Genomic DNA, 13130 nt, shown 5'->3' with positions numbered 1-13130 from the left:
TGTACAAATGTTATTTTGGTTGAGTGTTATGGATTCCTTGGGGTATATCCCTAAAAGAGTAACTACTGGGTCACATGAAAGGTCCATGTCTAGTATTGTAAGAGTTTTCCATACTGCTATGACATATTTGGGCCCTCTTATGAAAGATTAGATGGCCATAGGTGTGGCGATGAGTTCTGGACTTTGAATTCTGTTCTACTGGTCTGTGTGCCTATTTTTGTTCCAGTACCACACTGTTTTGATGATGATGGCCTTATAATATAGTTTGAGATCTGGCAGGGTGATTCCTCCATTTCTGTTTCTTTTCCTCAAGATTGTTTTGGCAATTCTGGGTGTTATCTGGTTCCAGGTATATGATTGCAGTTTATGTTCTATTCTCTTATAAAACTTTGATTGCTATTGCATTAAATTTCTATATGACTCTTGGGAGAATATTTATTTTGGTGATATTTATTCTTCCAATCAATGAGCATGAGATGTTTTTACATTTCTTGGTATAATTTTCTATTTCCTTGAATACGAACTCATAGTTTTCTTTATACAAGTGTTTTACTTCTTTGCACAGGTTTATTCCTAGGTATTTTATTGATTTTGCTGCAGTAGTGAATGGGAGTGATTTCTGGATATATTCTTCTTTAGATTTAGTGTTTGCATAAAGAAATTCCACTGATTTTTATGTTGATTTTGTAGCCTGACACCTTGCTATATTGCTAATAACGTCCAGTTAGTTTTCTGCTGGATTCTTTAGGTTTTTATATGTATAGAATCATATCATCTGCAAATAGTGAGAGCTTGACTTCTTCCCTTCCAATCTGTATTCCTTTGATTTCTTTCTCTTGCCTGATTGCTATGGCAAGAACTTCCAATATTATATTGAATAGTAATGGTGATAGTGGACAGCCCTGTCTAGTCCCCGATCTGAGGGGGAATGCTTTCAGATTCTGTGCATTGAGTATGATGCTGGCTGTAGGTTCGCTATATATGGTGGGAGAATACAGGTCAAAGAAGGATGACAGCGGACCTAGTGGGGGTTGTATTGTTATATGGGAACCTGGGGGATGTTATGCATGTACAAACTATTGTATTTACTGTTGAATGTAAAACATTAAATCCCCAATAAAGAAAATTAAAAAAAAAGGGAAAAAAAGAAAATAGCTCAGTGAGGAGCCAGCTAGGAGTGGCTGTGCTGCTGATACTGTGCTGGGGGCTGATACTGGGGTTGGGGGTGGGTGGTGAGCTCAGAAATAATCAAAGTATTTTCCTTTCTCCCCCTGACCTCTGTTTGTCAGCCCAAGAGAGAGTTATGGGGCTGTATTTTGGTGTCACTCAGACCAGCCCGTGTTCACCCTCCTCCAGACAGCCCAGTATCCTATGCTATTCAGTGGATACCTGGTTGAAGCTGCTGCATCTTGGAGCTTAAGGCAGCTGCAGCTCCAAAGTGGCCATCTTGGCTCCGTCCCATGAACATTATTATTATTATTATTTTTTTAAATATTTATTTTATTTATTTATTCCCTTTTGTTGCCCTTGTTGTTTTATTATTGTAGTTATTGTTGTTGTCGTTGTTGGATAGGACAGAGAGAAATGGAGAGAGGAGGGGAAGACAGAGAGGAGGAGAGAAAGATAGACACCTGCAGACCTGCTTCACCGCCTGTGAAGCGACTCCCCTGCAGGTGGGGAGCCGGGGTTCGAACCGGGATCTTTATGCTGGTCCATGTGCTTTGCGCCACCTGCGCTTAACCCGCTGCGCTATAGCCCGACTCCCCATGAACATTATTTTTAAGTAAGCATTTACAGTATTTCTACATAATAGAAATCCTATCTCTTCATCCTGATTTTTCATTCAGTCCAAACTGTTACTCATTTGTGAGAAATGACATTCTTCATCCTGCTTGAGTAATAGTATACTCTTTCCAGGACAATCAAACTGAAGAGTTTTTTCAATTAATTCTTAACTTTGTTTTTTTTTTTTTTTGATAAGACATAGAAAACTTTAGAGGGAAGATGAAGAGAGACACCTCCAAACCTGCTTCACCGCTTTTGAAGCTTGGGGACTGGCTTGAACCCAGGTCCTTCTGCACTATAATGAGTGCACTTAATGAGTTGTGCCACCACCTAGCCCCTGAAGACTTTTTAAGGTGCTGCTAGAGAGTTATATTATTTATTTATTTATTTATTGCAATTTTATCAGAGTGCCTAGTAATTTTTGGAAATTTATGGGATTCAGTTTTGCCTTTTAGTGATCGCTAGTCATCAGCAATAGCTACCTAGGTCAATTTTGGCCTACATTAATTTGATCAGTATGAACAGAACCTAACTTTTAAATCTTCAAAGAACTGCTACCATGTAGACACCTGATAATCTTAATATACCACAATGTTCTGCATTAGAGTTGGCACAGATGAAATTTTTTGACTAATTTGATGAAATAAATAAAAATAAAATGGTGAACAATATTTATTCATAAAAGGTTATGGTAATGAATAGTGAATTTGAGATGTCAAAATTAGTCTTCTCTCATGTTACATCAGTAATTCAAAAAGCATTCATTAAGTAGGCACTCTAGTAAGGACCACAAGTGTAACACACTATGGGACATATGGTAATCTACTAAGCTGGTTCTTCTTTCTTCAAGTTTAAGTTCTAGTTGGGTGGCAACACATAAAAAATTAGGTAGCATAAAAGATCAATAGTTGATGGCAATATCAGAAGATGTGTTATGAAACAAGGTATCATTACTATGACAAATTAATAGAACTCGAACATGTACTAGTAGTTATGCGAGGGTGGAGTTGATGGGACATGCTGATTGATATAGTGTCTTCTATATTGATATTCTCACTGACAAAAATGCCCATTTCATATATCCTTCCCTACCAGTAAAGCTTCTATTTATCTTTCAAGGCACCTTTTAGTCATAATTTCCTGGGTGCAGTCTTCATCAAACCAGCCATTACCTTCCATAAGCTTAAAATCTTCCATGAAACTTAAACTCACTATATCAATAAAAACACATACCAAATTATGTCCTCAATACTGGTAGCATTCACTAGATTGAGGCTCTCACAAGTAGAGAAAATTTGACATGCAATTATCTATCCCAACTACCTACCTAAAAGTTGAACATATGATGTTGAAATTAAATAAAAGGAATGTCCTGGAAAAAATGCACTGAATTTGGAGTTTGAAAGAACACATGCACAAGGCTTAGTAAATATATTTCTCTATAACATTTATCATTTTTACCTCTCTAGACAATGAAATCAGAGGTTGAGAGCAGTATTCAAATATAATTCATAACTAATAATAATAATAATAATAATAATAACTTCTACTGGAAACCCACTAGGTGCTAATTATAGAACGTAAATTCCCTGCCTCAGCTTTCAAAATGACTATGTTATTTTGAATCACACAAGTGCATTAAATGTTATTATTATATTCATTCTCTCATTCTCCAGATTTAATAAAAAGCACTGATACTTCAAGAGGTTGAATAGTTTGTTCAAAAATCACATAACCATAAGGTGTTAAAATGTAGACTCTACTTTAAATAATTTTGAACACAAAGGCCTATTTTCTTAGCAGTCACATTAGTCAAAATGATTTAAAGCAGAGTTGCATAGATAAAATAGAGAATTTAAAAACCAATGGTAACCTGGTTTAACTCTCCTGGGGTTCTGGCTCAACTAGTCTGGTCTTAGGTGGGGTGGGAAGTGAACATCAGAGGTTTTTATTGTTGCTGTTTGTTTTTTAATTGGGGTGATTAAATATTTACAATAAGCAATAAACACAATTGTTAACACATATGTAAGATTTCTCAATTTTCTGCAATACACTCTCAACCTCAGCCTTGGTCCTCCATCATTATGTGCCAAAACCTAAAAGCCACCCCAACCTCACCCTGAGTTCTTTACTTTGATGCAATACACCAAACCCAGTCTAAATTCTATTTTGTGTTTCCCCTTTCTGTTCTAATTTCTCAAATTCTGTCTATGAGTGAGATCATCCCATATTTTTCCTTATTTTTCTGGCTTATCTCAGCATGATTCCTTTAAGCTCCATCTAAGAAGAGGTGAAAAAGGTGAATTCATCATTCTCAACAGTTGAGTAGCATTTCACTGTATATAGATACCACAACTGGTCCTTGCACTTTGTGCCATGTACTCTTAACCCACTGCACTACAGCCACACACCCCTTTCTTCATTTTTGGAAAGGCTCATTTCTTTTTATTTTTTCTTTTCTACTTTTTTTTTCTTTCTTTTTTTTTTTTTTTTTTTTTTTTGTGTGTGAGTTCTTTATATATTTTGGTTGTTAGCCTTTTGTCTGATGCATGACATATAAAGATCTTCTCCCATTCTGTTTATGTGGTGGTTTCTTGTATATTAGACCAGAAACTATCAAATACTTAGAGGAAAATATTGGCAGACCTTTTTCCATCTAACTTTTGTAGGCATCTTCAGTGATACAAATATAATTTCAAGGAAAACTAAACCAATGGGACTACTTTAAATTTTAAAATTTCTGTATATCAAACATCAGAAGTTGTTAAAGGATCCCACAAGTGATTCCCCTGCGTCATTAGGTTTGAGAACTACTATATTTTATTATTCAGCCTTTGGAAGTGTTTCTGACTCTTATGAAATGTTAGTATGGTATAGAGAAGAGGATGGAGAGTATGTTGGATAGGGATTCTATTTATTTATTTTCATTTATTTATTTATTTTCCTTTTTGTTACCCTTGTTTTTTTATAGTAGTAGTTATTATTGTAGTTGTTACTGATGTCATGTTGTTAGATAGGACAGAGAGAAATGGAGAGAGGATTGGGAAGACAGAGAGGGGGTGAGAAAGATAGACACCTGTAGACCTGCTTCACCACCTGTGAAGCGACTCCTTGCATGTGGGCAGCCAGGGGCTCAAACTGGGATCCTTAAGCTGGTCCTTGTGCTTGCACCATGTGGGCTTAACCCACTGCGCTACTGTCCAACTCCCCATAGGGATTCTTTAAGCATTAATGTTATGTACAAATATCTGCAATGACTCATTTCACTGTAGCAGCTGTATGTATGTATGTATGTGCATAATCAAAGCAACTTAGAGTTCCTCCAATGTCTGTTTTCATGTCCTTTGGATATATGCCTAAGGGTAGTATTACAAGATCATGAGGCATTTTTAGTTTTATTTGTTCAAGGGCTCTGCAAACTTTTTTCAATAGGGGTTGCACAAATTTGTATTCTTACCAACAGTGTACAAGAGTTCCTATTTTCCACATTATTGACAACATTTATGGTCTTCTTAATTTTTTTTTTGTTTATGTAGGCCATTTTCATAGGTCTGAGTTGTAATCTCATGTATTTTCAGTTTCCATTTCTCTAACAATGAGTTAATTAGAGAATTCATTCATATATCTATGAACCATACAGGACACGATTATGTATAGGGAAGTAAATAAAGAGGTGTAGGGCAACCATTTTATGGATCTACTCATATGTGGAATATAGAGAATCTAAATGTATGGCCTGGCTGAGTGATCAGTTTACAGTGTGAAAAGACCCAGGTTTGAGCCTCTGGTCCCCCAACTACAGGAGGAAAGCTTCACAAGTGTTGAAGCAGTGCTGCAGGTGTCTCTCTGTTTCTCTTTCCTTCTGTCCCTTCCCATTCCCTCTTGATTTCTGACTGTCTTTTCCAACAAAGATAATAATAAAAAATAAAAATGCTGTTTATCCTTGGGGAGAGGGTGAGAGTACTGAAATTTGGTGGTAGGTGTAGTGTGGAGATATTAATCTTGTAAAACAATATTAAATCATTAATAAATGTATAAAAAGCATTTACTTAGAGATTATTGCATAGACAAAATTAATACCTACTACAGTATATTTAAAAAGAATTTCAACATAATAACTTTCATAATCTTTTAGCTTCACAGAGAGAGCTTCTGCACTGGCTTATACCTGGTACACTACCACTACTCCGCTCCCAAAAGTCAGTAAGAAACTATTTCCTTGTATAAGAAAAGTAGGTTCTCTTGGTCTCATACATGGATGTTCAAATCTGTAAGTTTCTTTTTTTTTTTTTTTTTTTTTTTATTTTTAATATTTATTTTATTTATTCCCTTTTGTTGCCCTTGTTGTTTTATTGTTGTAGTTATTATTGTTGTTGTCGTTGTTGGATAGGACAGAGAGAAATGGAGAGAGGAGGGGAAGACAGAGAGGAGGAGAGAAAGATAGACACCTGCAGACCTGCTTCACCGCCTGTGAAGCGACTCCCCTGCAGGTGGGGAGCCGGGGTTCGAACCGGGATCCTTATTCCGGTCCTTGTGCTTTGCGAATCTGTAAGTTTCTAAGTAAGAGTTTAAATTTAACATTTATGAGTCAGATTGTGTGGTTGAGAAAACTGGATTGAAATGAATTTTTAAATAGTATTAAATATTTTTTTTTATTATTTAAGAAAGGAGACATTAACAAAACCATAGAATAAGAGGGGTACAATTCCGCACGATTCCCATAACCCGATCTCCACATCGCACCCCCTCCCCTGATACCCTTCCCATTCTCTATCTCTCTGGGAGTATGGATGCAGGGTAGTTGTGGATTGCAGAGGGTGGAAGGTCTGGCTTCTGTAATTGCTTCTCCACTGAACATGGGCGTTGACTGGTCGATCCATACTCCCAGTCTGTCTCTCTCTTTCCCTAGTAGGGTGGGGCTCTGAGGAAGTGGAGCTCCAGTACACAATGATGGGGTCGTCTGCCCAGGGAAGTCTGGTCAGCATCTCGCTGGCATCCGGAACCTGGTGGCTGAAAAGAGAGTTGACATACAAAGCCAAACAAATTGTTGAACAACCACGGACCTAAAGACTGGAATAGTGCTGATGAAGTTTTGGGAGGTATACAAGTCTTTCACTTCTTTGGTGAGCTTTACTCCTAGGTATTTTATTTATTTTGTTGCAACAGTGAATGGGAGTGATTTCTGGATGTCTTCTTCTTCAGATTTAGTGTTTTCATAAAGAAATGCCACTGATTTTTGTACATTAATTTTGTAGCCTGATGCCTTGCTATATTGCCTAATAACTTCCAGTAGTTTTCTGCTGGATTCTTTAGGTTTTTATATGTATACTATCATATCATCTGCAAACAGTGAGAGCTTGACTTCTTCCCTTCCAATCTGTATTCCTTTGATTTCTTTCTCTTGCCTGATTGCTATGACAAGAACTTCCAATACTATGCTGAAGAGTAATGTTGATAGTGGGCAGCCCTGTCTAGTCCCTGATCTGAGGGGAAATGCTTTAAACTTCTGTCCATTGAGTATGATGTTGGCTGTTTGTTTGCTATGTATGGATTCCACTGTCTTTAGGAATTTCCCATATATTCCCATTTTTTGTAGGGTTTTGAGCATGAATGGGTGTTGGATTTTGTTAAAGGCTTTCTCTGCATCTATTTAGATAATCATGTGGTTTTTGGCTTTGATTTAATTGATGTGGTGAATGACATTGATTTACTTAAAGATGTTGAACCAGCCTTCCATTACTGGGATGAATCCCACTTGGTCGTGATGAACAATCTTTTTGATGTGCTGTTGTATGCGGTTGGCCGAGATCTTGTTTAATATTTTGGCATCTATGTTCATCAGAGATATTAGTCTGTAGTTTTCTTTCTTTGTTGTGTCTCTATCTGCTTCGGGTATCAGAGTGATGTTGGCTTCATAGAAAGTGGAAGGGAGTGTCCCTGTTTCTTTGATCTTATGGAAAAGCTTTAGGAATATGGGTATTAACTGTTTCCTGAAGGTTTTGTAGAATCCATTTGTGAAGCCATCTGGTCCAGGACATTTGTTGTTGGGGAGATTCTTAATAACAGTTTTGATTTCTTTGTCTGTGGTGGGTGCATTTAGGTTTTTGTAGTTCTTCTTGTTTCAGTTTTGGAACAATTCTAGGAATTGTTCCATTTCTTCCAGATTTTCTAGCTTGGTGGCATATAGTTCTTCATAGAAGTCTTGCATGATTTTCTGGATTTCCGTGGTGTCAGTTGTGATATCTCCTATATCATTTACAATTCTATTAATTTGAGTCTTTTCCCTTTTTTGTTTAGTGAATCTGGCTAGGGGTTTGTCAATCTTGTTTAATTTTTCAAAGAACCAGCATTTGGTTTCACTGATCTTCTGTATGGTTCTCTTATTTTCGATGTTGTTTATTTCTGCTCTAATTTTAGTGATTTCTGTCCATCTGGTTGCTTTAGGGTTCCTTTGTTCCTCTTCCTCTAAGTCTTTAAGATGTGCAGTAAGGTTGTTTATTTGGGTTTTTTCTTGTTGTTTAATATGTGATTTTATGGCTATGAGTTTCCCTCTCAGTACTGCTTTAGATGTGTCCCAAATATTTTTATAGGTTGTGTCTTCATTTTTATTTGTTTCCAGGAACATTTGTATTCCCTGCTTGAGTGTCTCTCTGACCCAGTGGTTCTTAAGCAGTATGTTGTTTAGCTTCTAGATTCTGTGACTTTTAATAATTTTCTGTTTGTTGTTAAATGTTAGTTTTATTCCAATGTGGTCTGAGAAGATACTTGTGATGATTTCAATGCTCTTGAATTTATTGATGCTGTCTTTGTGGCCTAACATGTGGTATATCCTTGAGTATGTGTTGTGTGGATTTGAAAAGAATGTGCATTCCAATTTTTGGGGGTGAAGAGCTCTGAAAATGTCCAAAAGGTCTAGTCTGTCTATCTCTTCATTTAATTCTCTTGTTTCTTTGTTGATTCTGTGTTTTGTTGATCTGTCTAAGTGTGAGAGTGGACTATTAATGGCTCCAAATATTACTGTATTACTATTTATGTATTTTTGAAGTTCTTTGAGAAGGTGTTTGATGTATTTAGATGGTCCCTCATTGGGTGCATAGATGTTAATAATTGTTATATCTTCTTGGCTGATTGATCCTTTAATCATTATGTAATGACCTTGCCTATCTTTTATTACTTTATTTAATTTAAAATCTATTGTGTCAGAGATAAGAATGGCTGTCCCTGCCTTTTTGTGGTCCATTAGCCTGTAGGATAGTTTTCCATCCTTTCACTTTAAGTCTGTGTTTATCTTGTTGGGTCAAGTGGGATTCTTGCAAGCAGCATATGGTTGGGTTATGTTTTTTGATCCATCCTCCCACTCTGTGCCTTTTGATGGGTGAGTTTAAGCCACTGACATTTACTGTTATTATGGATTTAATGTTTTGTAGTTCCATTGCTCAACAAGTTTTTATTTGATATGTTACAAGTATTATAGTGATGTTCTTATTTATAAGAGGTCTTTTAGAACCTCTTTCAGGGCTGGTTTGGTGATAGTTGCTTCCTTTAACTGTTGTTTGTCTCAGAAGTTTTTTATGACTCCATCTAGTTTGAATGAAAGTCTAGTGGGATATATTATCCTTGGTTGAAACCCTTTTTCATTCAGGGATTGATATATATCTTGCCATTCTCTTCTGGCCTTTAGTGTTTGGGTAGAGAAGTCTGCTGATAGTCTTATAGGTTTTCACCTGTATGTGATTTTTTGTTTTTCGCTTGCAGTCTTTAGGATCCTTTCTTTATCTTAACTTCTTTTCATTGTGTCTATGATGTGTCTTGGTGTCTTCAGGTCTGGGTTTATTCTGTTTGTGACTCTCTGAGCCTCTTGGATCTTAATGTCCTTTCTGTTGTTCAGGTCTGGGAAGTTTTCTTTTATAATTTCTTCTAGAATGCTTGCTTCCCCTTCCTCTCTTTCTTCCTCTGGCAGGCCAATTATATGAATGTTGCTTCTTTTGAGATCATCCCATATGTCTCTGTTGTTGTTTTCAGTGTCTCTCAATCTCTTCTTGAGCTCTTTCACCTCTTTCTTAGTTTTCTCTAGCTCATCCTTTTTCTGGCTAATTTTGTTTTCTGCTTCTGCTAGTCTGCTTTCCCTTCCCTCGGCTGCTTTCTTCATTACAGCTATTTCAGCTTTCAGTTCTCTAATTGCCTCAAGGTAGTTAGTATTTTCCTTGAGGGTCTCATTTGTTGTTTCCCTAATACTGCTATTCCTTTCCTCCAAAGTTGATTTCATTTCTGTGATTAATAAATTTATTATTGCTTGCATGCTTTTCTTATCTATGGTTACTTCTGGCTGATTTGTAGTTTCTTCTAGGATCTTGTCTTTATTCATTGTATTAACAGTTTTATTTGCTCTTGATCTACCCATTTTAATGTGTTTTTTATGTTTATGTTCTGTTGGTCCTCAGTTGCTTTTTTTTTATGTACAAGCCACACTATACTAAATACCTTTATGACAAATGCAATCACCACCCTCAGAAATTAGAATAGTAACTAAAACAATGACTGAAGCAGTTTAACCAATATCAGTTAGTCCCACAATGTCTTCAGTTCAAGAAAAAATAGCAACCAAATCTAAATGAAAAAGAAAGAGATAGTAAAAAAAAAGGGATAGCAGGAATAGACAAATATGCAAATGTACTGTCCACTGTAGATTCTAAGGGTAGCAAGAGGGGAAGGGGAAGTAGAGCAGAGACACACACAAAGAGAGTCTGCTCTGAGTCAGACTTCTTCCCTGAAATAGTTCACAAATAAGTATCAGTGAACTCAGAAGGCAGAGGGAGGAGGAAGGGAGAAAGGAAGACAGGAGAAAAAAATAGAGAAAAGAAGAAAGAAGGAAACAGAAAAAAAAGCAGTGAAAGGATATATATATATTGGCTTGGAGGTGGGAGAAGGGCAATAGTGTATAGAGGAGGTATGAAAAGTGAGACAAGTTTCTCTCACAGTGGGTGATAATTCTTTTCATCTAGCAAGGGAAAGTATACTAGGAGTTAATTTTGGTCACCTGAGGGGGAGAAGAGATATGCGTGTATATATAATAGTATTTGTAAAATAGAACAGAGTAAAAAGCCCAAGCAGTGGGTCTACAACTTGGACAGCTCCCTGTTAGCCTATGTACATTTAGTCTAGACAACTGATTGAGAAAGAAAACACAATACAAAACAAAGGTGAAAAAAGAAAAAAAAAAACTTTCAAGCAGTATTTCCCAGGCTGGGTGAGGCTTGCTTGAGGCTTGCTTCCGCCCAGGAAGATCTACCTGCGAACAAGCCCTGGCCCTCCCAACTTACATTGAAAATGGATTCCAGAAGAATTTAAAGACGGGTGCTGTCTTTGTTGATCTCACAGTAGCCTATGACACGGTCTGGCACCGTGGTCTCCTAGTCAAGATCTCAAGAAGCCTGCCTCCATGGGTGGCCAACACAATATCGTTTCTTCTCCAAAACAGAAGATTCCGGGTGCATCTGGGTGACAAGTCTAGCAGATGGAGACTTGTCTCAAGTGGCCTCCCCCAGGGCTCTGTTCTGGCTCCTAAGCTATTTAATATTTACATCAGTGACCTCCCAGAAACTTCTTCAAGGAAGTTCATCTACGCCGATGACATCTGCTGTGCAACTCAGGCATCCAAGTTCGACATCCTTGAGGAAACACTCACGAAAGACATGTCCCTGATATCTGATTACTGTAAAAAATGGTGACTAATCCCTAGCACTGCAAAAACAGTATCATCTGTTTTCCATCTACACCATGCCTCGGACTCGCGTGAGCTTAATGTGCAGCTTGGCGATATGAGAATCCGGCATGAAGCCCAGCCAGTCTATCTTGGCGTTACTCTCGATCACACTCTGTCATTTCACAAACATCTCATAAAAACTGCAGCAAAGGTGGGCGCGAGGAATAACATCATTGCAAGACTGGCCAGCTCCTCATGGGGCGCGAGCGCTTCCACACTACGATCATCATCTCTGGCATTATGCTATTCCACTGCAGAATACTGTGCCCCAGTATGGTTCCGTAGCCCCCATGTCCACTTGGTCGATTCCAAATTATATTCCTCCATGAGGATAATTTCTGGAACCATCCGTTCCATCCCAGTTCCATGGCTGCCAGTTCTTAGCAACATCGCCCCGCCAGATATTCGTCGGGATGCAGCATCATCTAAGTTCATTTCCCACGTCTACGCTCGACCGGACCTGCCAATATACGCGGATATCTTCGCCCACCCTGTCCAACGCTTGACGTCTCGTTACCTAATCTGGTCCCCTACGCCTACAATGAACTTCTCTGTTCCAGACTCTTGGAAACAGAGTTGGCAGTCAGCTGAGGTAAAGAACAAACACCTCATCACAGACCCCTGCAAGCATCAACCCGGCTTTGACCTAGCACGTTATGATTGGGCCCTCCTCAATTGCTATGGAACAGGCCACGGCCGGTGTGCCGCTATGTTCCATCGCTGGGGAGCCAGAGACGACCCAAACTGCCCCTGTGGCTCCAGACAGACTATGACCCACATAGTCAATGACTGCCACTTCTCCAGATTCAAAGGAGGTCTCGAAACTTTACATCAGGCTCAACCTGATGCTGTTGACTGGCTAAGGAAGAAGGGCAAAAGCTAGAAGAAGAAGCTAATTGTCACTTGAATGGGTCTAAGTCCCTTACTCAGAGGAACAACAGAAATAGCCTAGAAATTTGGATGCAGGGTTTAATGGTACCCTGGTGGGCCGGGAATCTTGGTAAAGAAAGGAGCTCCACGGGGAGCCTGCTAGCAGCAGCTCCCTACCCTGGGGGTTTGGTTATGGGGAGAGGGGGGCTAAGAGAAATAATCAAGAAATTTCCTTTCCTTTTGCTCTAATTTTTAACCCAGATTGAATTATAATCACTTCCCTGGTCTACCTTTAGGATGCCCGCTGAAGGCCAGGATTTCAAGGCTTTCTAGCAGTTGATGTCAGAGCCCATGGGTGCTGGTACATTCCAGTCGCCACCTTGGCTCCGCCTCTACCAGTATTAAATATTTTTGATGGCAGAGATTTAGTCCACTTGTAGAACACACATTTTACCATGTGTAACAACCCATTGAGACCTGGATATCATATGCAAGGAATATGTAAGACACCCAGGCAAACTCCTTGAACAGTAGAATTGTGCTTTGACATCTCCTTCTCTCTTCCCCCTCGGTCTCAACATGACATTAAAAATAAATACCTACTATAACTAGTGAAATTACACATGTGAGGTCCTAGTGGACATGAACAAAATAATTTGTATGAACATGAGTTGATCTCTTCTTACTTCAGGACACAGTATTTGTCATAGAA

Source organism: Erinaceus europaeus, chromosome X (assembly GCF_950295315.1).
Source record: "Erinaceus europaeus chromosome X, mEriEur2.1, whole genome shotgun sequence".
Taxonomy (NCBI): Eukaryota; Metazoa; Chordata; class Mammalia; order Eulipotyphla; family Erinaceidae; genus Erinaceus; species Erinaceus europaeus.
This window is presented reverse-complemented; position numbering follows the sequence as displayed.